The 22,730-nt window shown below is 47.2% G+C and overlaps 1 protein-coding gene across 1 annotated transcript in view; it reads left to right on the forward strand.

The window, feature by feature from the left end:
• Positions 1 to 22,730, forward strand: part of LOC124506880 (cadherin-23-like) — a 286,170-nt gene that overhangs the window by 50,205 nt on the left and 213,235 nt on the right. The gene's annotated exons all lie outside the window — the stretch shown is intronic.

A 22,730-nucleotide genomic window follows, 5' to 3' on the forward strand; every position in this document is an offset into this window, starting at 1 on the left:
GATCCGCCCTCTTGGCAAATTTCAAGTATGCAGTACAGTATTGCTAACTCTAGTCACCACGCTGTACATCCACCCTCTAGCATTTACTCGCCTTGCGTGAGATGCTGTATCCTTGACCTACCTCCGTCGACTGAGACTTTTGGCACCAAGAGGAAATCCACGTGGCCAGGAGTGCCAAAGGCACTGATTAAGTGCATGAAAGTGAGGCTGCCAGACCCTCAGGCCGCGTGCTCACAGCTGGGTTGAGAGTGGTTGATAGAGGTCGCTCCAGAGGGTTCCCTCCGGGCTGGCCATGTGGTGAGGTTGTGGGGAAGGCTTCCATAACTCTCTGGCAGTGCCTCAAGCTTATGCACCTCACTTATGAAAGCGCCCCCTTCGACAGTGACCATGCTGGAATTGTTTCTTTGCCATTGTGAGGCTACAAGGTGAAGAGGAATGGGGGCTTTAGAGAGGAGCCCAGTCCCTTGCCTGGGTGTAGAAGTCTTATGGGAGACACTCTAGACTGGGCCTCTGAGAGGGCAGTATTGTGGAATCATGCAATCCTGCTGTGTGGCTGGCCACGGCCCCCTTCTGCTCCTTCTTTCCTCCCTCCCTTCCTCCCTTCCATTGACATTCAATATTATATTAGTTTTTTTTAATGCGTATTTATTTATTTGGAGAGAGAGAGAGAGATGAGTGGGGGAGGGGCAGAGTGCATGAGAGAATCCCAAGTGCTCAATGCGGAGCTCAATCTCATGGTTTCTCATGAGTGTTTAAATACAAGGGGCACCTGGGTGTGAATAGTGATTCAACAATTATATACTGTATGAAATGCTCACCGTACGTCTAGTTACCATCTATCACCACACAGTTATTACAATATTATTGACTGTATTCCTTACACGGTACTCTACATACCCATGACTTATTTATTTTATAATTGTAAGTTTGTACCTCTTAATTCCCTTCACTTATTTCTTTATCTTTGGCAAGAATGAGTTTGTTCTCTGCGTTTACGAGTCTGTTTCTATTTTGTTTTGTTTGCTCATTTGGTTTTTAGATACCACATATAAAGTGACTTATGTGGTATTTGTCTTTCTCTGACTTATTTCACTCAGGATAATAGATAGGCTCTAGGTCCATCCATGTTGCTGCAAATGGCAAGATTTCATTGGTTTTAAAGGCTGAGTAATAGTTCATTGTGTGTGTGTGTGGGGGGGGTGTTATCCATTAATCTATCGATGAACACTTTGGTTGCTTTCATATCTTGCTTATTGTAAATAATGCAGCAATGAATATAGGGTCGTGTGCATCTTTTTGAATTTGTGTTTTTGTTTTCTTCGGATAAACATCCAGAAGTGGAATTGCTGGATTATAGGGTATCTCTATATTTAATTTTTATGAGGACCCTCCATACTGTTCTCCATAGTGGATGCACCGATTTACATTCCCACCCATAGTACACAGTGTTTCCTTTTCTTCCCATCCTCACCAAAAGTTATCATTTTTTGTCTTTTTGATACTAGCTATTCTGACAGGTGTGAGATGGTGTCTCATTGTGGTTTTGATTTGCATTTCCCTGGTGATTCGTGAACATTATTGAACATCTTTTCATGTGTGTTGGCCATCTGTATGTCTTCTTTGGGGAAACATCTATTCAGATCCTCTGCCTCTGTTTTAATTGGACTTTTTATTTATTTTTTTTTTTGGTGTTGAGTTGTATGAGGTCTTTGTGTCTTTTGTATATTAACCCATTATCATGTATATCATTTGCAAGTATCTTCTCCCATTCAGGAGGTTGCCTTTTTATTTTATTGTGGTTTTCTTCACTGTGCAAAACTTTTAAGTTTGATGCAGTCCCAATCGTTTCTTTTTGCTTTTGTTGCCCTGGCCCAAGGAGACAGATCCAAAAACATATTGCTAAGACTAATGTCCAAGGCTTTACTGCTTGTGTTTAGGTTTCAGGTCTTACGTTTAAGTCTTTAATCCATCTTCAGTTTATTTTTGTGCGTGGTGTAAAACACTGGTCCAGTCTCATCCTTTTGCATGTAGCTGTCCAGTTGTTCCAACAATATTTATTAAAGCAACTGTCTTTTCTCCACTGTATATTCTTGCCTCCTTTGTCATAAATTAATTGACCTTACATGCATGGGTTTATTTCTGGGCTCTCTATTCTGTTCCACTGATCTTTGGGGTTTTGTACCAGTACCATACTGTTTTGATACTATAGCTTTGTAGTGTAGTTTGAAATCTGATACTTCCAGCTTTGTTCTTCTTTCTCAATATTGCTTTGGCAGAATGGGGTCTTTTGTGGTTCCATATATATTTTAGGGTCTTTAAGTTCCGTGAAAAATGCCACTGGTATTTTAGTAGGGATTACATTGGATCTGTAGATCTCTTTGGACAGTATGGAAGTTTTAACAACATTAATTCTTCTAATACGTGAACATTGTGTATCTTTCCATTTATTTGTGTTGTCTTTGATTTCTTTCATCAATAGCTTATAGTTTTCAGTGTATAGGTCTTTAACTTCCTTGGTTAAGTTTATCCTTAGGCATTTTATTGTTTTTGATGTAATTGAAAATGGGATTGTTTTCTTAATTTTTCTTTCTCCTACTGTATAGAAATGCAACAGATTTCTGTATATTGATCTTATATCTCACAACTTCCCTAAATTCATTTATTAGTTCTAATAGTTTTTTTTTTTTTTTTGGTGGAGTCTTTAGGATTTTCCATATATAGCATCATATCATGTCTGTCTGTAAATAGGGACAGTTTTACTTCTTCCTTCCCAATTTGGATGCTTTTATTTATTTTTCTTGTCTGATTGCGGCTGCTAGGACTTCTAGTACTGTGTTGGGAAAAAAAATGAGAATGGTGTGTTGTTCCTGATCTTAGAGAAAAAGTTTTCAGCTTTTCACCATTGAGTATGAACTTAACTGTGAGTTTTGTCATATATGCAGGCCTTTCTGATGTTGAGGTATGTTTTATAGCCAGTTTTTGTGATTTTTTTATCACGAATATTGTTGAATGTTTTTCAGATGCTTTTTGTGAATAATTATGATGATGACATGATTTTTATCCTTCCTTTGGTTAATGTGGTGTATCACATTGATTGGTTTGCAGATATTGAACCATCCTTGCATCCCTGGAATAAATCTCACTTGATCACAGCGAATAATTTTTTTAATGCATTATTTAATTTACTTTCCTAATATTTCATTAAGGATTTTTGCATCTATGTTCATCAGGGAATTGGTGTAATTTTACTTTCTTTAGTGTCTTTGTCTCGTTTTGGTATCAGGGTAATGCTGGCCTTGTAGAATGAATTTGGAAGTGTTCTTTCCAATTTTTTTGGAATAGTTTGAGAAGGATAAATATGAGCTCTTCTCTAAATGTTTGGTAGAATTGACCTGTGAAGCTATCTGGTCCTGGATGTTTGTTAGGCGTTTTTAAAAATATCTCATTCAGTTTCATTACTTGTAATCAATGTATTCAGATTTTCTACTTTTTCCTGATTCAGTCATAGATGATTGCATGTTACTAGGAATTTATCCATTTCTTCTAGATTCCCCAGTTTCTCGGCATATAATTTTTCATAGTAGTCTCTTTTGCTCCTTTTGTATTTCTGTGGTGTCAGTTTATTTCTCCTTTTTCATTTCTGATTTTTATTTATTTGTGTTCTCTTTTTCTCTTGATGAGTTTGGCTAAAGGTTAATCAATTTTGTTGATCTTTTCAAAGAACCAGCTCTTAGTTTCATTGGTCTTTCTCTTATTTTTTTTAGCATCTATATCATTTATTTTTGCTCTGATCTGTATTATTTTCTTCCTTCTACTAACTTTGGACTTTGTTCTCTTTTTTGTGACTGCTTATTGTGTAGGGTGGGATTGTTTATTTGAGATTTTCCTTGTGTCTTGAGGTAGGCCTGTATCACTATGAACTTCTGTCTTAGAACTGCTTTTGTTGCCTCTCATAGGTTTTGTAACGTTGCCATTTTAATTTGTGTCAGGGCATTTTTTGAACTTCTGTTTGATCTCTTTCTTGATGCATTGGTTGCTTAGTAGCATATTATTTAGCTTTTATGTGTTTGTGATTTTTCCCCAATTTTTTTCCTCATAACTGATTTCTGGTTTCATAGCATTGTGGTCAGAAAAGATGCTTGATATGATTTCAGTCTTCACAAGTTTATTAAGACTTGTTTTATGGCTTAATATATGATCTATCCTAGAGAATATTCCATGTGCTTTTGGAAAAAATGTGTATTCTGCTCTTTTGGGATGGAATGTTCTTTGTACATCTATTAAGTCCATCTGATCTAATGTGTCATTTAAGGCCACTCTTCCCTTTTTGATTTTCTGTCTGGATGATCTACCCATTGATGTAAGTGGGGTGTTAAAGTCCCCTACTATTATGTATTGCTGTTGATTTTTCCCTGCATGTTTGTTAATACTTGCTTTATATGGTTAGGTGTTTCCATGTTGGTTATGTAGATATGTACAACTGTTAGGCCCTCCTGTTGGATTGACCCCTTTATCATTATGTAATGCCCTTCTTTGTTTCTTGTTACTGTCCTGTTAAGGTGTATTTTGTATGGTATTAAGTATTGCTATCTCAGCTTTCTTTTCACTTCCATTTGCATGGGATGTTTTTCATTTCCCATCCCTTCACTTTAAGTCTGCATTGTCTTTAGGTCTGAAGTGAGTCTCTTGTAGGCAGCATATGGATGAGTCTTTTTCTTAGTTCAGTCACCCTATGTCTTTTGATTAGAGCATTTAGTCCATTTACATTTAAAGTAATTATTGACAGCTGTGTACTTATTGCCATTTTTGTTAATTGTTTTGTAGTTCTTCTCTGTTTCTTCTTACCTTGCTGTCTTCCCTTGTGATTTGATGATGTTTTTCAATGTCATGTATGGATTCCTTTTTCTTTATTTTTGCGTGTATTTATTATAGGTTTTTGGCTTATGGTTACCATGAGGTTCATGTATAACACCCTATACATAGAAGTCCATTATAAATTGATGATTGCTTGAGTTGTAACATATTGTAAGAGTGCTACATTTTTACTTCCCACCTCCCCCATGTTTCATCTTGCAACATCGTGTTTTACATCTTTTTATTTTGTATCTACTTTAACTAATTTTTGTAGACAGAATTGATTTTACATCTTTTGTTTTTAACCTTCATATTAGCTTAATAGGTGGTTAACCTTTACTCTACATTTACTTTTACCAGGGAGAGATTTTTTCTTTCATAATTTTCTTCTAGTTATGGCCTTTTCTGCTTCAAGAAGTCTTTTTAGCATTTCTCGTAAGGCCAGTTTAGTGGTGATGACCTCCTTTAACTTTTGTCTGGGAAACTCTTTATCTCTCCTTCAATTTTGAAGATTATAACCTTTCTGGATAGGGTATTCTTGGATGTAACTTTTTTCCTTTAAGCATTTTGAATATATCATGCCACTCCCTTCTGGTCTGCAAAATTTCTGCTGAAAAATCAGCTGATAGTCTTATGGGTATTCCTCTGTACACAACTATTTTTTTCCTCTTGCTGTTGATTCTTTCTTTTTATCTTTAATTTTTCACATTTTAATTGCTATGTCTTGGTGTGAACCTCTTTGGGCTCATCTTGAGTCTGGGGCTGTCTGAGCTTCCTGGACCTGAATGTTTCCTTCCCTAAGTAAGGGAAGTTTTTTAGCTACTATTTTTTCAAATAAGTTTTCTGCTGCTTTCTTTCTCTCTTTCCCTTTTGGGGCCTTATAATGTGATTGTTAGTGATGTCGTGTCCCTTAAACTATCTTAATTTTTTTTCTTTTTGCTGTTCAGTGTGGATGATTTCCACTATCCTGTCTTCCATATCACTGATTCATTCTTCTTCATTCTCTAATCTGCCACTGATTCCCAGTAGTGTATTTTTTTCATTTTAGTTATTGTATTCTTCAGCCCTGATTGGTTCTTTCTTATATTTTCTATCTCTTCCTTGAACTTTCCACTGTGTTTATCCATTCTTCTCCCAAGTTCAGTGAGCACATTTATAACCTTTACTTTGAAGTTTTATCAGGTAGATTGTTTACCTCTGTTTTGTTTAGTTCTTTTTCTAAGGTTTTATCCTTTTCTTTCATTTGGAACACATTCCTCTGTTTCCTCATTTTACCTGAATTTCTGTGGTTTTTTTTCTCTATGTATTAGTCAGATCAGCTATGTCCCCTGGTCTTGAAGGAGTGGCTTTATTTAGAAGGTGTCCCATGGGGCCCAGAAACACAGTCCTCTTGGTCACCAGAACCAGGTGGTTCAGGGTTATTTCCTGTGTAGGCTGTGAGTGCCCTTCTCTATGGCTGGGCTATGACTGATGCAGGTACACTGGTAGGCAGGGCTGGCCTCCAGGGTGGCTGCAACTGTTGTGACTGTGCTTGTTGGTGAGGCTCCCCCCCACCCCGCCCACTGCCAACACTGTGTCCCCAGCGGGAGCCACCTTGGAGGGGTGCTAGTCCTGGCCGAGGCCATCACTTGGGTACCTCTAGATTCTCTGACAATGGCACATCCCTAGGAAACACCAGTCACCTGAGGTCCCCAATCAAGTAAACATACTTGCACAGTTTGGGGCACAGAGTTGGAATCAGGTTCTCCAAACATGACATTAGCCTTGGCACCCATTTACCAAGGAAGGACTTTGACTGAACCATAGTGGTGATCGTTCATTTGACTGAGTTGCTGTTGGAGGAGTTGGTTTTTCTTTTACAACCTAAAGTGGGGTCACAGTCTATGCCCTTCTTTTATGATACAACCAGAAATACCACATTTTGTTTACTATGATTCTCTTGATATATCTGGTACAATTTGTGGGTAGAAGGGTATACAGCAAAGTTGATAGGTAGTGGGAGATACATTTTGGAAGAGATAAGGAAAGAAAACACTTAACTGTGACAAAGGAGAGCAAGATTTTAGTCCTGACTCTGTCACTGTATATGGGACCTTGTCCAGCCCCACCCACCCTGGGCCTCCGTGTCCCTATAAGCAGTCTGAGGGCATTTCATGATATTTGAGTCCCCATCCAGCTCTGACACTCTGTGATTCTTACTGGAGCCAGAAGACGCCCTTCTCCACTGGAGCATTATGGGGTGGGGGGCAGTCCTGGCCACTACAACCCCCTGGAAACCCATTCAGGGGCTCTTTGCTTCATTGTGCCCAGCTGCACAGAGTGCCATGTCAGCCTTGGTTAGGTGGGGGTGGGAAGACAGCCAGTACTTCCTTCATTTGCTTGGTTGGAGGTAGGATATTTTCACTGGCATCCTACTATGCTCTCTGACCTTCTCTGGTGGGGAAATGGTCTGCTGGGCACTGGTCACCTGGCCCATACCAAGTCTGCAGTGAAATACAGAAGGATCTAGAGGGCATGAGGCACATGTTCTCCACCTCCCTTTCTAGGCCTCTTGAAGCAGATTTCAGAAAACAGTTTAAGAGCGAGGACCCAGCTAGAGAGAGAGAGAGAGAGAGAGAGAAAAGAGAGGCCAGAGTCTTACCCACAAGTTTCCAGAGTGAATTCCACCCCCAACATTCAGAGAATGTGGGGGAGGGGGCAGTACTGAGAACCATGATGTAACAAGTATGGCTAAAAAAGTCTCTGGGAAGTTCCTTGGCTAACTGGCAAGGAGACCCCTCTGCAGCCCACCCTAGGTCTTCACTCACTCGTTCCAACCTCCAACCCACTAGCATACACCATTTTGATGATGTGGAACCTGAGCTCTTCCAACTCTGCCCACAGGGGACTAGGAGGAAGAACCCTGATTCCAATGGACAGAGGACCCCCCAGGACTCCACACACTTCCTCTCTGCCTAATTAAAAACTAAACAGACCTAATTAAAGAACATCCTTCCCAGTTAGGCACCAGACAGTTTGCCCACTGGGAAGGCTCTCTGCCCCTCAAAACAAAAACATCAGGATAGTCCTTGGGATGTGCCTTAGTAGAGACTGGGGATGGAGTCCTTCGAATGGCTTTTTAGCAATAGAAAAACCAAACTCCAAACTATAGAATCAAATCACATTGTGTTTACACAGTAATTCATCACTTCATTCATTCATTCATTCATTCACTCATATATTCATTCCTTCATTCACTCACTCACTTATTTGTTTAACAGACACTGACCAAAGGCCAGACCCAGGCCAGGCACTGTGAAAGGCTTTGGGCATAGAGCTGGGAACAAGAGTCACAGTCTTTGCCCTCAAGGCGCTCCTAGTCAGACAGTAGATTCAGACCATAAGATCAGCGGCTAGAGTGTCTGAAGTGGTTTGGTTGGGGTCAGCTGTGGGGTAATTGAAGCCTCTTTGGGATGTCTGGATTTATGAAGTACTTCCTCTTATGTTTTCTTATGACCCTTGCCATAACAGTCTGAGGCAGCAAAGAGGTCAGTGAGGTGACAAGACTTGCTTAGGTTCCACAGATGGGGCCAGGAGTGGGAACTGGGTGTCTGACTCCAGTTCCAGGAGCCCACACTGGATGACTCTGGACTCCTCATTTAGCTGTGCTGAACTGTAGTTACTTTGCCATTAAGAGAGTGTGTAGCCACTAGCCAGCCCACTTCCTGGGGCTGTGGTGCAAAGGACCTGGAATGAATGGCCGGGAATGCACTTTCTGAGTGTTGGGCATCATCCACATGTTTAGAGTTATGATGATTAGCTCAGTGTGTCAGGTGCTTAGGATTTGGCATGAGTAAAAAGCATCTCACCTGATGTCCAGCTAAGGAGGCCCCAGTTCCCTCATCATGAAACAGTGACTTATAACCTGGTGGGATGAGGGGCTGATTCATCTGGAGGAGTGGTCCCAGACTCTGCAGTCATGTGTTCCTCTCCATAACAGCGATTTGCATATGCTCCTTGAATGAGAACAGCTCATTCATTTATTTGTCCTTTTACTCATTTGTTCATTTGCTCATCCGTCCATCCATCCATCCATCCATCCATCCATCATTCCTCCTATCCATCCGTCCATCCATCTGTCCATCCATGATTCCTTCCGTCCACCCACTCATCCATCCATCTGTTCATCCTTCCTTCCTTCCTTCCTTCCTTCCTTCCTTTCTTCCTTCCTTCCATCCATTCATCCACCTACCCATCCACCCATCCATGATTCCTTCCATCTACCCACTCATCTGGGGAAAGCTGTATCTTCTCTACCACCTGTGCAGCTTCAGAATGCATGTTAATGTAAGAAAGGCTCTGAGAGGTCCTGCAGGAAGGAACCCTGTTTACATTTCTTTAATGCAGTGTTGCCTAGACCTTTTTGACCAAGGAGTGCATTTTCATGGAGTACCCATTAGCATCTTAGGGAATTAATGATTCGTGAAATACACTTTGGGAAGCATTCCTTTTAATTATAATGACTTGTATGGAATATTCATAAGATCTATTATATATGTACCTGCCTTCTTACATAGGAATGACTCAGCATTTAGCACTTTCTTGGAACATCATTGAACATCGCAATGAATAACACTCTATGACGATCTGTGTACGATCTATGATGATACACCGTCATTGACAGGAACTAGTGGAGGGACTCAGATTATTTTAAGTTCTCACTTTTCAGGACGTTTTGATCTTTCCCTCTTGTGAGCAGCAGAAGTTACTGCTTTTTATCATTGTTCATGTCCCTGTTTGAGATTTCTATGAATTGAAAAAATAAAAAAACAAAAAGCAAAGAACAACCTAATTATGATTGTATATAAAGCAAGAGTAAACAGGCTCTGAGGCGGACCTGACCTTATCTCTGTTTTTCATAATGGTCTTAAAATTTAGTGTATGCATCCCCAAAGGCAAGGGAATTAAAAGCAAAAATGAACTACTGGGACCTCATGAAGATAAAAAGCTTCTGCACGGCAAAGGAAACAATCAACAAAACTAAAAGGCAACCAACGGAATGGGAAAAGATATTTGCAAATGACATATCGGACAAAGGGCTAGTATCCAAAATCTATAAAGAGCTCACCAAACTCCACACCCGAAAAACAAATAATCCAGTGAAGAGATGGACAGAAAACATGAATAGACACTTCTCTAAAGAAGACATCCGGATGGCCAATAGGCACATGAAAAGATGCTCAACATCACTCCTTATCAGGGAAATACAAATCAAAACCACACTCAGATATCACCTCATGCCAGTGAGAGTAGCCAAAATGAACAAATCAGGAGACTATAGATGCTGGAGAGGATGTGGAGAAACGGGAACCCTCTTGCACTATTGGTGGGAATGCAAATTGGTGCAGCCACTCTGGAAAACAGTGTGGAGGTTCCTCAAAAAATTAAAAATAGACCTACCCTATGACCCAGCAGTAGCACTGCTAGGAATTTACCCAAGGGATACAGGAGTACTGATGCATAGGGGCACTTGTACCCCAATGTTTATAGCATCGCTCTCAACAATAGCCAAATGATGGAAAGAGCCTAAATGTCCATCAACTGATGAATGGATAAAGAAATTGTGGTTTATATACACAATGGAGTACTACGTGGCAATGAGAAAGAATGAAATATGGCCCTTTGTAGCAACGTGGATGGAACTGGAGAGTGTGATGCTAAGTGAAATAAGCCATACAGAGAAAGACAGATACCATATGTTTTCACTCTTATGTGGATCCTGAGAAACTTAACAGGAACCCATGGGGGAGGGGAAGAAAAAAAAAAAAGAGGTTAGAGTGGGAGACAGCCAAAGCATAAGAGACTCTTAAAAAATGAGAACAAACTGAGGGCTGATGGGGGGTGGGAGGGAGGGGAGGGTGGGTGATGGGTATTGAGGAGGGCACCTTTTGGGATGAGCACTGGGTGTTGTATGGAAACCAATTTGACAATAAATTTCATATATTGAAGAAAAATGTAGTGTATGGATTTTGTGCTATGACTTTTAGCTGCCCAAAGACCTTTGGGGCTAATTTCCTGATTTTCATCTCTGTTCTGGGTCACTGAGTATGTGGGCTATGACCCTTCGATATGTAGTATTACTAAACTCCCAGAAGAGGGAAGTCCTCTGTGACTCATTTGGAGTCAGTACTGAATAAAAACGTTGTCTTCAGGGTCAGATGGACCTGCCTTTGAATTCTGACTCCACTTCTTCCTAGCTGTGTGATCTTGGGCAAATCGCTAAACCTCTCTGAGACTCAGCCCCTTTATTTGAGGGTGGGAATACCTGTCTCACAGGTCTGTGGTCAATAGTAAATGAGACCGTGTGTGTGAAGTGCTTAACAGAGTACCTGTCATACAACAGGTGCTCAGTAAATGGTAGCTAGTGGTAAGGTGGGGCCTAGGGTGAGGCAGGAGAGGCACCCAGGGCACAACATTTTAGGGGACACTCTGAGACTTGTACAAGTATAGGGTCAGCACCTGAGAGTGAGTGCCGTCTTGAATTTTGCTTCCTATGTGCCTCTCTTGTCTCATGCCCGGGCGGGTGATATGCTGTCCTGGAGGCTTCTGACTGGGTGGGAGAGATCCCTGCTCATCCCAGAGAAGCAGCCCCACCACCTGTAAGGGTCTCCCCACCTGAGGTGGCAGGGGCACCCGCAGGGAGGGCTGGCTCCGGATGAGGAAGGGTGTATCCGGGGAGAGATGGGACTGAGGGAGGAGCCCAGTGGGAAGGCCAAGGGGCTTGCTCGCCTGGGGTCCTCCAAGGGCAGGAGCCACCATAGAGCCTTTCCCCTCCGGCCCCTGAGCAGAGGTGGCACTTCAGCCAGCTGGGCTGGACCCCCGCTTCCCGATCAAAACTTTTTAAAACACAAACAGTGTCAAGAGCAGCATTTGCATAAATCTCATTAGAAAAAGTGCAAGTTTCATAAATCTTGTGATAAATTAGCGCGATATCATTCTCAACGTGATGTATTAATTTTAGGGCAAAATGAATGGTGCTGTGATCATTGTGGGTAATTATGAGTCTCCTCAAAGAGGAAGTGATTTCTGGAGGGACTTTTCTGGCCTCCTTCGCGGTGGTGAGTGGGAGGTGGAGCAGGGGTGAGGGGAAGGGTGTCTTTCTCACCTGCTTCCCCGTGACACCATTCTTAGTTTCTGAGTATTTTTTCTTGCCGTTGGGAGGTAGAAAAGGAGCCTCTCGGCCTTGGGCTCTGGCTAAGGGATGGGGCACAGGAGGGGCTGGCATTCTGAAGTCAGACCTTAAGGTTCAAATTCCCTTTGAAAAGAATTTTAAATGACTAGGACCTGGAATCTGGCGTGCAGCCAGGCCTGAGACCCACTGGACTTCCCATCGTTGGCCAGAGAGGGAAGGGACACGCCGGAGATAGCAGCTGGTTAGCAGAGCCTGGCCCCCACCTTCGTGTTCACACTGGGGGTAGGGGCTGGTGACGGGGGGTGTAACCGCGGCCTCATTCAGAGCCGGGGGAGTGTGAGCGTTGACTAGGGCACGGGCTTGGGCAGGAGGGAGAGTGCCAGGGTTCCTGTGAGCAGGAAGGAGTCAGCACGTGCCTACAAATGTTTGGATAATCTCTTTGTGAGCCTTTAAAGGCCTGCAGTGCTCTGTTTATTTTAATGATAATGTCAAGTTCAATTTGCCGTCATTTTTCCACATTTCCTTTTGTAAAGTTAATTGAACAGTTCAATGAATTGAAAAGTTTCAGGAGAAGGGAAAAAAAATACCCACCCCACTATTATCACTGTTATTAAATCTGGTAACTACCGCTTGGCTCTCCCGGCCCCTGTGACAGGACTTCAGCCCCCCTGGGCCTGGGAGCGGAAGAAGCAAGGACTCAGGAAGGTCAAACAGAGCATTCTGGAGTCCCTTTATTCATGGCTGCTTTTTGTTCAGGCTGCTATTCCTGCGCAGAAAAGAGTATCCAGTCCAGCCCAGACCCTGGCTGTCGGGCCTGACAGGTGAAGAGATACCCCGGGTTTCTCGACCAGTATGGGAAGCCTTGCCAGATGGGGCTGGGGTGTCTGTGCCCTTCTCTCCTCCACAGTGCCTTGCACATGGCCTTGTACATGGTGTGGCAAACGGGACCATAGTCTTGTAGGTATTTTAACTGGATGGGACTTAAAAAATTTTTTTTAATGTTTATTTACTTGAGAAAGACATGGAGAGGAGAGAGGGAGAGAGAGAGAGAGAGAGAGAGAGAGCACACAAGTGGTGGAGGGGCAGAGAGAGGGAGAGAGAATCCCAAGCAGGCTCCACAATGTCAGTGCAGAGCCTGATGCAGGGTTCGAACCCACGAACCACGAGACCATGACCTGAGCTGCAATCAAGAGTTGATGCTCACCCAACTGAGCCACCCAGGCGCCCCTAACTGGATGGGACTTTAATGTGGTGTGGTGGGAAGGGTACTGGGAGCCCAAGACTGATCTGAGTCTCACTCAGCCCTGCTACCTGTCGCCGTTAGCTGGGTGGCCGCGGACTCGGCACGGAGATGCCCGGCCCCGCTTTCTCCTTTGTAAAATGACTTCACTGGCCTCATTGAGAATGTGAGTGTGGCACATGTGCAGCTAACCCCCCGTCCCCTGCTCACATCAGGTGTCTAATGAATCACAGTGTTCCTTCCTGCTGAACCCACGCAGCCTCAAGATCCTTCCCCATACAGTGCCCGTGCAGCTGCGACCTGGGGTGGCACACGAACCCCTGGCCCATTTGCCGGGCTTGGAATGGATTCTCCCCAAGGACCTGTGTGCTTTCGCCGTTGCCTTCAGCTCCATCGTGGTGTCAGCAGGGAAAGGGAGCTCAGAGAGGGGAATGAGTGCCCCACGATCACACAGGAGGTCATTGCTGTGAGCACCGACCGAGGAAGCCGTGCCAGTTCTATGCCTGACTGCTTCTCTCTGTCTTATTTAGAGGGATTTCACCGAGGCCGTCTTCCTCTCAAACTGTCTTCTGTGCCCTTTGATCCTGTGTCCCGTGTCCTCACTCCCCTGCCAAGTGCTCATGCTGGGGGTCACAGCCCATGCGTGAACCAGGGCAAAGGGTAGGAATGGGGTTCTTCGTACATATGGACTGTGACCAAACCCCGCACCCCTGGCTCACGCTTCCCCCGTGTGCCTGTGAGAGGCCAGGAAAAGCATGTAATGTCTGTAGCTGTGTCCACTGGAATGTCGACTCCAGGAAGGCAGGGACTTCTGTCTGTTTCGTTCACTATTGTATCACCAGCGCCCAGGACGGAGCAGGTGCTAGGCAGCGTTTGCGGAGTGAATGAATGAAGGACTGTAGATGGCGTCACCGGGGATTAGATGGGTGGCTGAACAATCCCACTTCTGTCATATGCTAGCTGTGTGACTTTAGGCAAGTAACTGAACCTCTCTGTGACTCATAAGGTTACAGGGGCTTAGAGCACATTGATGGCTGCCTCTGGGCCTGGCAGCCCTTGGCAATGATGATTTTATTTGTTCTCTTGTGCCAGAAGAGGAAGAGCTCTGAGTTTCTGAGACTCGGGGCCACGTCCCTCAAATATTTTTATGTCTGATCTTTCCTCTTGGGCTTTATTGCTTTAAAACAACAACGACAGGTTGCTCCTCCTCTTCCCTGCTGCTAAAACTTCTGGTTTATATCATCCCGCCCTGCTTAATGTCTCCTTCTCTGCTGAATTAGCTTGTCCCCTTGGCCCTCGGACTCCTGCGTGTGCAGGTGAGCCAGCCATCCCTTCTCTGACTCTCACGAGGGACTCGCCATCTTGCTAGCTGGTGACAAGCGGGCTGTGGCAGGGTGATGGAGGAGGGGGGAGCCCACAGTCTCTGCCTCAAGGGTACTCCTCTTCGGCCCAGCCCAGTCACCCAGGGGTCCAGGGCGGCCTAAACTATGGAGGGGCCTAATACACGGAGGGGGTCTGGGGGGGGTCGGTCTCTGGCGGGTGAGCAGAGGGCAATGCTTAGCTTCTCAGATTAGGGCTTGGATAAAAGGCTTTGCGATAGAAGCCGTGAGGGTGGTGGAGGTGAGTCAGACCGACTAGAGTTCAAATCCTCGTGCTGCTACCTCCTAGCTGTGGGACCTTGGGTCGGTCCCTTTACCCCTCCGCACCTCACTTCTCTCGTCTGCATAGTAGGGACGCTAGTCCCTCTCTGTGGGGTCACGCTGAGAAATAGATGGCAGTGGGAATGAATGAAAACCACTGGGCATGGCACCTGGCAACCAGTAGATGCTCCGTGAGTGCTGGTTTCCTTTCCGCCTGACCGTTCGTGCCATCTGCTCTGAGGGGACCGAGCTGCAGGAGAGGGAGAACATGGCCATGGGTTTTGCAGACAGACGGTTCCCTTTATCCAGAGCAAGGGTTTTCTGATGCGAGTGAGGAGGCGGGTCAGCAGAGGCAGGCCGGGGGGCCACCTGCCTCTCAGGAGAGGGGGGGTCTGCGTCAAGGCTCGCTCTGCCTTCCCCTGGGGGGATAGAGCAGGGCCGAGGACCCCGCCAAAAACACCCAAAACAAAAATCAGCTCCTCGGAGGTCAAACCAAGTTCAGGCCCCTGGGGTGGGGAGGGGGGTGTGAGGAGGAAGGAGCCTGACTGAAGGCAGAAGAATGGGGAGGGTGAACCTAAGACAAATGAGATTATCCGCAGGAATCAAGACTCTTAACAGGCCTGTCTGATCCCAGAGGAGAGACAAATGAGATTGTAGGCTCCAAGGCCAGCCCAGGCTCTGGGGGGCTCGTCCTGGGGGAGAGGCAGAGGGCAGGAGCCCCTGGCTGTGACAGAGACCAACACCAGTGCCGCTGGGCCCCCCGGACCAGGAGGAGAAGGGTGGGCTTGGGGCTTGTGCGGCAGATCCCGTGGCGATGGTGAAGGGAGGGTGGTTATTCTCAGAAAGACCTGGTCGTAACCCATGGCCTGTAATCTGGGGTCAGGGCCCGTCATCTGCTGCTCCTCGACTCAGCTACTCGCCAGGGCACAGCCCTGTCCCTGCCAGGACCCCTGCTTCTCCCGCTGCACAATGGGGGGCTTTGTCTTTTTGGTTCTCACTTCGGCCGTGACCAGCCCTGGTTTCTGAGCTCGTCCGAAGGCTCCACGTCTGATTCTGTCCCTTCTCACTGCCCTGAGCCTGGTAGGAGCCGACTACAAGGTCTGTGGCCCCTGGATGGGAAGGGCCAGTAGGTCAGGGCTGATGAGAAGTCCTTTTAGGTTTGCTTTCACACGCCTTTGCAGATTGGCCAGGAGTGGCTGCATACGACCAAGTGTTGCAAGGGGTTCTGGGGTTGACTATGGCAACAGAAAAGGGAGCCACGATCGATGAGCAGCGTCTGCTTGGGCAAGGGAAGGAACTGGCTAGCTCCTTGGCCTCAGAAGAGGAGCCACAGTTAATCCTGAAGGGGTGGGGAGGTTTGCCAAACACGTCCCAGGACATCAGCCTCCGTCTTCAAGGGGCGATGGCCGTGCTGTGCTGCATGGAGGTACAAACAGCGGCCCAGGGAGCGCCGAGGGGAGAGAACCGTGTGACCGGAGTGGCATTTGAGGCACACATCTACAGATGACTGGGACTGCGGGGCAGTGGCAAGGAGGAGCGGCCTTCCAGGCTGAAGGAACAGCTGCACAGCATAGGAGCGTGGAGACCACAGCGTGCCTGAGGGAGGGCAGCTGCCTGGCGGGCCGAGCCCCAGGGACGCAGTGGGAATGTGACTGGCCAGGAGGCTGAGCACAGGTTGGGAGGGCGTCGGCCGCCTCGGGAAGGAGTGCGTTGAATTCTGCAGGCGCCATGGGAGGGCTCAGAGCGGGGGGGCGGCACAGGCGGGGGTTTGTTGCAGGAGGAGGCTGCCGCCGGGAGGAGTGCAGTGTTCTCTGCCCTCCATCCATCCTGTGGCACCCTGTCCGTGTTCGGAGAGCCGACAGCTGTCACCTTCCCCCGTCCAGAATAAGCACCAAGCCTTGCTGCTACCGCGGCCCTGACTAAGTTTCTGGCCCGCCCCTCGTCTGGCAGGCGAAACTCACAGCTCTCCGGGAGTGCCTGACACGCCACCCCCAGCCTGTGCCCCTCGGCGCAAATAACAATAATAGTAATAGCAGTCATCTCGGCGAGCGGCGTGGGCCCAGCACGGCTGCAGGGAGAGCTGTGATTGTCCAGCCCTTGCCAGGAAGACGGACGTGGCCTCCTGCTGAGGGGCTGAGGCCACTGTGGGGATGTGTCGCCAGTCTGTGCCTCCCAGGCGCATTTGTAGCCTACTGAGTGGATCGCCACCCCAGCCAGGGCCCCTGGATGGGGTCCCTGGCCTCAAGGATGCGGTACACAGCCCCCAGGATAGGGTCCATGGCCCAGGATGGGGAGGATGGTCCCAAGATAGGGTACATTACCTCTGGATGGGGTACAGCGTCACAGGATAGAGTACATGGCCCCAGATTGGGGTACACTGCCATAAAGGATCGGGTACAGATCTACTTCCTGAGACACTGGGCCCCCAGCCAGTGTCCCACTATGATTCTGCCTGCGCCCAAGCACTACTGGTTTGGGCATTGTTAGGTTTTGATTAGCCATGCTTTTTCCTGTCCATTAGTATACATAATTAGGAATTAGCTGGCTATACTCTCTCCCTTCCTTGTGGCTCACAGATCTACACAACTTTGGGGACTCTTGTTGCATAGGACCTCCGGCAGTTGGCAGGTCTCGTTTGTTCACCCAGCGGCTCTTGATTGAGCGCCCCTAAGATGCCAGCCCCTGGAGGTACAACAGGGAACGTGACAGGCCAGGCCGCACCCCATGGAGCCAACATGGGTAGGCTTGTGTGGCAGGCAGGGGGCTGGGGCACGCAGTCTACAGGTCAGGTGAGCAAACAAAATCAGCTCTGAGCAGGGAGAGCCGTGAAGACCGTGACACGGGGTGCAGGGACACAGAGTGACGGGGCCTCTCTTTAGATAGACTCTCTCTGTATGATCGAGTATTGGAGAAGGCCTCTCTGAGAAGGTAGCCCTTGGACTGAGAGGTGTATAGTGAGGAAGCTGCCAGGGTAGGGACACTCCCAGCCGAAGGCACAACCGGGGCAAAGGCCCTGGGGCAGCCACAAACTGTTCAGGAACAGAAAGAAGGAAGGGCCAGGGAGGGGCAAGTCCAGGGGCCTGTGTGTGATGCGGTGGGAGGTGTCTCAGGCCAGATCGCTAGGGCCTTGCACATAATCCGATTTAAGTTTTGGTTTTAAGTTCTTTAATGGTGGTAAAATCCACGTAACAGAAAATTTGCCATCTTAGCCATCTTTGAACGTACAGTTCAGTAGCGTTCGGTGCATTCGCGTGGTTATGTAACAAGTCTCCAGAACTCTTTCCGTCTTGCAAAACTGAAACTTTGCACCCGGTGAACAACAACCCCCCATTCCTCCCTCCCCCCCAGCCGCTGGCAGCCAACCTTCTACTTTCAGAGTCTGTGAATTTGACTACACTCGGTCCCTCATGTAAGTGGAACCATCCAGTGTTTGTCTTTTGTGCGGCTGGTTTACTTCACTGAGCACAGCGTCCCTTCCTTTTTAAGGCTGAATAACGTTCCGTTACATGTATGCACCACATTTTCTTTATCCATCCTTCCATCGATGGACACTTGGCTGCTTCCACCTTTTGGCTGCTGTGAATGATGCTGCTGTAAGCATGGGTGTCCAGGAATCTCAGGTCTTCAAAGTCCTGCTTTCTACCCATGAGGTTAAGCTTGCCCCCGACTCTGGGTTGGGCTGGCACAGAGAGGAGAGGGGCTAGCCTTGCTGAGCTACCTTTCCCCGTGGGGCCGGGGCGGGGGGTGGGGGCGGGTGCCAAGAACAGAGAGTCCTCCCGCAGCACTGATTGAGCCAAGAGCCCGAAGACTGAGCCTTTAAATCATCCTGGGGCCTGAGAAGCTTTTCTCTGCATCTAAAATGTGAGCCATAAACCAGGCTGACTTACAGGCAGTACTTGCCGGTCTGCTTGTTTATGGCCGGCATCCTTTCTGATCGGTTGATGCCTATACTGTGCCCATTGTTAAATATTTGAATATCACCCTGCTATAAACCAGTCCCCTGACTTCCTAACCTGGCTGTGCGGCGGGGTCTCTTGTAGGGAGAGCGGGGCTGCTATTTAAACGTTCACACTCTGGGCTCTCCTCGGGCCAGCGGAGTGAGCGGGGCCTGGGCATCTGTCTTGTTACAGGCTTTTGGATGATGCTGTTGCCGCAATTTTAGGGGGTATCTTATGTGGGTTCCCCCCAAAGCCTTGTGATGAGGGTTGAGGTGCAAACCATTTGTTGGGAAGGGATTCTGGAAAGCGTAGGTGGGGAGCGAGGAGGTGAGACAGGGAGAAGCAGCTTGACCAGCTAGACACCCTGCCCCCCGCCCCCCGCTCTGAGGGCCACTGGAGCTTGAGTCCCGATGGGGAACTCAGAGAGCCAGCGTATAATGCGGCCTCTGCACCAGCCCCCGAGGGGTGAGGGAGCTAGAACAATTATCTGCCAACTCTTCATCCGAGGCTTTGCCTCAGTCATTCTTTGAGCACTGCAGCCGGAAGGCCAGAACCCTCAGGCACAGGGTCCCCAGGCTGGCATTTGGAGGTCGGGCTGGCGTGTGTGACATTGGGATGTGCTGAGGCCCAGCGGGCAGGGTACCGGTAGCATCGGGTAGGGAGCGCTGCCCGGTTCCCATCTCTCCACCGTACAGGAGGCGCCCAGCCCCGGTGAATCACCGAGTGTCCTTCCTCCCACTGGAAGGAGCTCCAGGCCTCATCCCTTGCTGGTGGGATGCACCATATCATTGGTGCAGTTGCTGTGGAAGGTAATTGGTGGGTCCTTAATAAGTTAAATGTAGAATTACCACAGGACCCAGCAATTCTACTCCTAGGTACGTACGTATTCAAAAAGCGCTGAGAACAAGTGTTCCAACGAAAACTTGTCCACAACTGCTCATTCCAGCGCCATTCACAATAGCCAAAAGGTGGAAACAACCCAAACGTCCGTCCGCGGATGAACGGATAGGCAAAATGTGGTATCTCCATACGATGGAATGTTACTCAGCCATGGAAAGGGATTAATGTACTCATATGTGCCACAACAGGGTGAACCTTGAAAACTTTATTCTGAGTGAAAGAAGCTAGACCCAAAGACTTCATCTCAAATAATTCAAATTCAGAGGGACAGACAGTGGGTTAGTGGTTGCCAGGGCAGGGGGAGGGAGGAAATGGGGAGTGACTGCTTCGTGGGTTTGGGTTTCCTTGGGGATGAGGAAAATATTCTAGAAGCAGATGGTGGTGGTGGTTGGGCCACACCGTGAATGTACCGATATCACTGAATGGTATGCGTTAAAATGGTTAACGATGTATTTTATCCCAGTTGTACAACAAAACAAAGCCAAACTCCAGGTATTCCAAAGCCTGAGTCGCAGGGTGTATTGCCAGGAAACAAACTTAGAATGTGGGATGTGGACCCCATGGTCCCATAGCTGGGATGGTTCTCCTGAGTGGCCGCTTCTAGGGCCATTGGGCTGGGGCTGGGCCCCATAGATTGGCCTCTTTCCCGGGTGAATGGTGCAGAGGTTGCTAGAAGCCTCCCTGTTGGAGAAATGAACCCCGTGCCCAGGAGAAGCCAAAGCGAGGCCCAGCTTCTACAGAGTAGCAGAACAGCCCCGGGCGGGGGAGCATGTGCCCAGCTGGAAAATTGCGGGGCGTCTTGTCTTAAATATAATATTAAATCGGCACCTTTAATTAGTACACTTAGAAAAGGTCACTAGCAATTACCTGGGACACAAAGAAGGCGTAAGCAGGCAAGAGCCTGCGAGGAAGCCGAAAAGGACCATTTTGAGCAGCACATAATTGAGGGGAAAATGGATAAAAGTCCGGGAAATTATAGGGTGGGTGACAGCAGTTGATGGCCCCATCCATGTCCTGCCCAGTGCCCCCCTTCTTGGAAGGGCCTGAGCACCAGGCCCGAGAGAGCCATTTGGGATATCAGACCGAGTCATCTGACCTTGGCTAGAGGGCCAGTGTGGTCTTTTCCAGAATCCCATCGGCTACCAGAGAGCTCGGTCCCATATTCCCTACCTGGGCTGGCCCCTGAAGGTGGTTGGCAAGTGAAGTGTTCACTCCAGGGGGCTGCCATGGACTCGTAGTGGACAGACAGGACCTGTCCTCATAGGGAATCTCCCCAAGAAATTGGGAAGTAGGTCAGTGTTCCTCAAACTTTGCCATTAAAGGACACTTGAGGGTAATGGAAAGGATATGGGTATGCCTGGAAGTCAGGGGGAGGCTGGAAATTCTTTTATTGCTTTAGGTTATGTCTTTAAAAATAAATTGTTAGACGGGGGATCCTGGATGGCTCAGTTGGTTTGAGCATACAACTTCGGCTCTGGTCTTAATCTCACGGTGTGTGAGTTCAAAACCAGCGCCGGGCTCTGTGCTGACAGCTCGGAGCCTGGAACGTGCTTCGGATTCTGTGTCTCCTTCTTTCTCTGCCTCTCCCCCACTTGTGCTCTTTCTCTGTCTCTCAAAAATAAATAAATGCAAAAAAAAAAATTAAAAAAAAATAAAACAATTGCTTGCCATTGAACAATATAGATGCCTTGTGAGGTGTTTGGTCTATCTATGACTTCTTCCTCCTTCCTCATCCAGAAAGAGCACTGTACTGGGAGTCTGGAAACTTGGGTTCTAGTTGACTGACTCTTTTTCCCACCATTGTACTTTGAGCAACTAGCTAAATGCCTTCAGCTTCTCCATCTTTAAAATGGGAAGGTTGGACCTGGACTCTCCAAAATGTCTCTGAGGTCATTCCAACTCTGTTCTATGATTTTCCTCCTCTTCCTCCTCCTCCTCCTACCTCTCACCTTCTCCCATTATCTTGGATGCTGCCATATCCTGCTGTGTTGTGTGACCTTGGAGAGGACACTTTGCCTCACTGATCCTCAACTTCCTAGTCTGTAAAATGGGTAGAATAATGGCTACTAAACAGAGTTGCTGGGGGTGGTGGTGGTGGATTTCATGAGAGAACCCATGTGGATGAGCCTAGCACTGTGTCTGGTATATCCTAAGAGCCCAGTGATTGCCCAGTGTCTTCCTTTTCCAAGCATTCGGCTTCTGGTTACGGTCTGATAGGGTCATGTTCATAGAAATCCTGCATCTGGAGTTCACATATCAAGTGTTGAGACGTGTAGGGTCGTGGGAAGAAACATGGGCTCTGGACCCAGAATGCCTAGGATCTGAATTCCAGCTCTGCCATTTACTGTGTGCCATGGTTGATTACTTAAACACTCTTTGTTACCTTATGTGTTAAGTGGGGAGAATAGCAGTAAGGATCGAATCAAAAAGTCCACGGAAACCCGTTAGCCCACTGTCTAGAATGTGGTTAGCGCACAGAAACCTTAGTTGTCATTGTCATGTTAGAACTGTCCTTTAGAAAAGCTCATTAGCGTTCTTTTCTAGATGACAGTCCCAGAGTTTGCAATCCTTTCTTGCTTAGCTTGATGATCAGAGCTATTCAGTAAACATAAGAATCTGTATTTGGGGAAGAAAGCAGATCTGTTCCATCTTATAGGGGAAACTGAGGCTTTAAAAGCAGTGATTGGCCCAAGGCCATGATTCTAATCTAGCCACCCCTTTGAGAATCAGGCTATAGATCCTCTCTGCAGAAAGCAATACTGTATTCTCAACATTTTGCACAGTTCCTGGAGGCTTGAGGACCACCTGAAACTAAGGTGGCCAGCCAGTCCAGTTGTCTGGGACCTCTCGGTTTTAGTATGTGTTCCACCTCCATCCCAGACAAACCAGGGGGGCTGCGCACGCTGACTGAAGGCTACCTAGAGAGGGCTGTGATTGCCGGGAGAAGATGCCCTACGCTATCGCTGTAGGCCAGGCATCCTGGGGGC

The sequence above is a fragment of the Lynx rufus genome, unplaced genomic scaffold, assembly GCF_022079265.1.
Source record: "Lynx rufus isolate CCGP_SWC_20201006 ecotype Redwood Valley unplaced genomic scaffold, mLynRuf1.p SCAF_11, whole genome shotgun sequence".
Taxonomy (NCBI): Eukaryota; Metazoa; Chordata; class Mammalia; order Carnivora; family Felidae; genus Lynx; species Lynx rufus.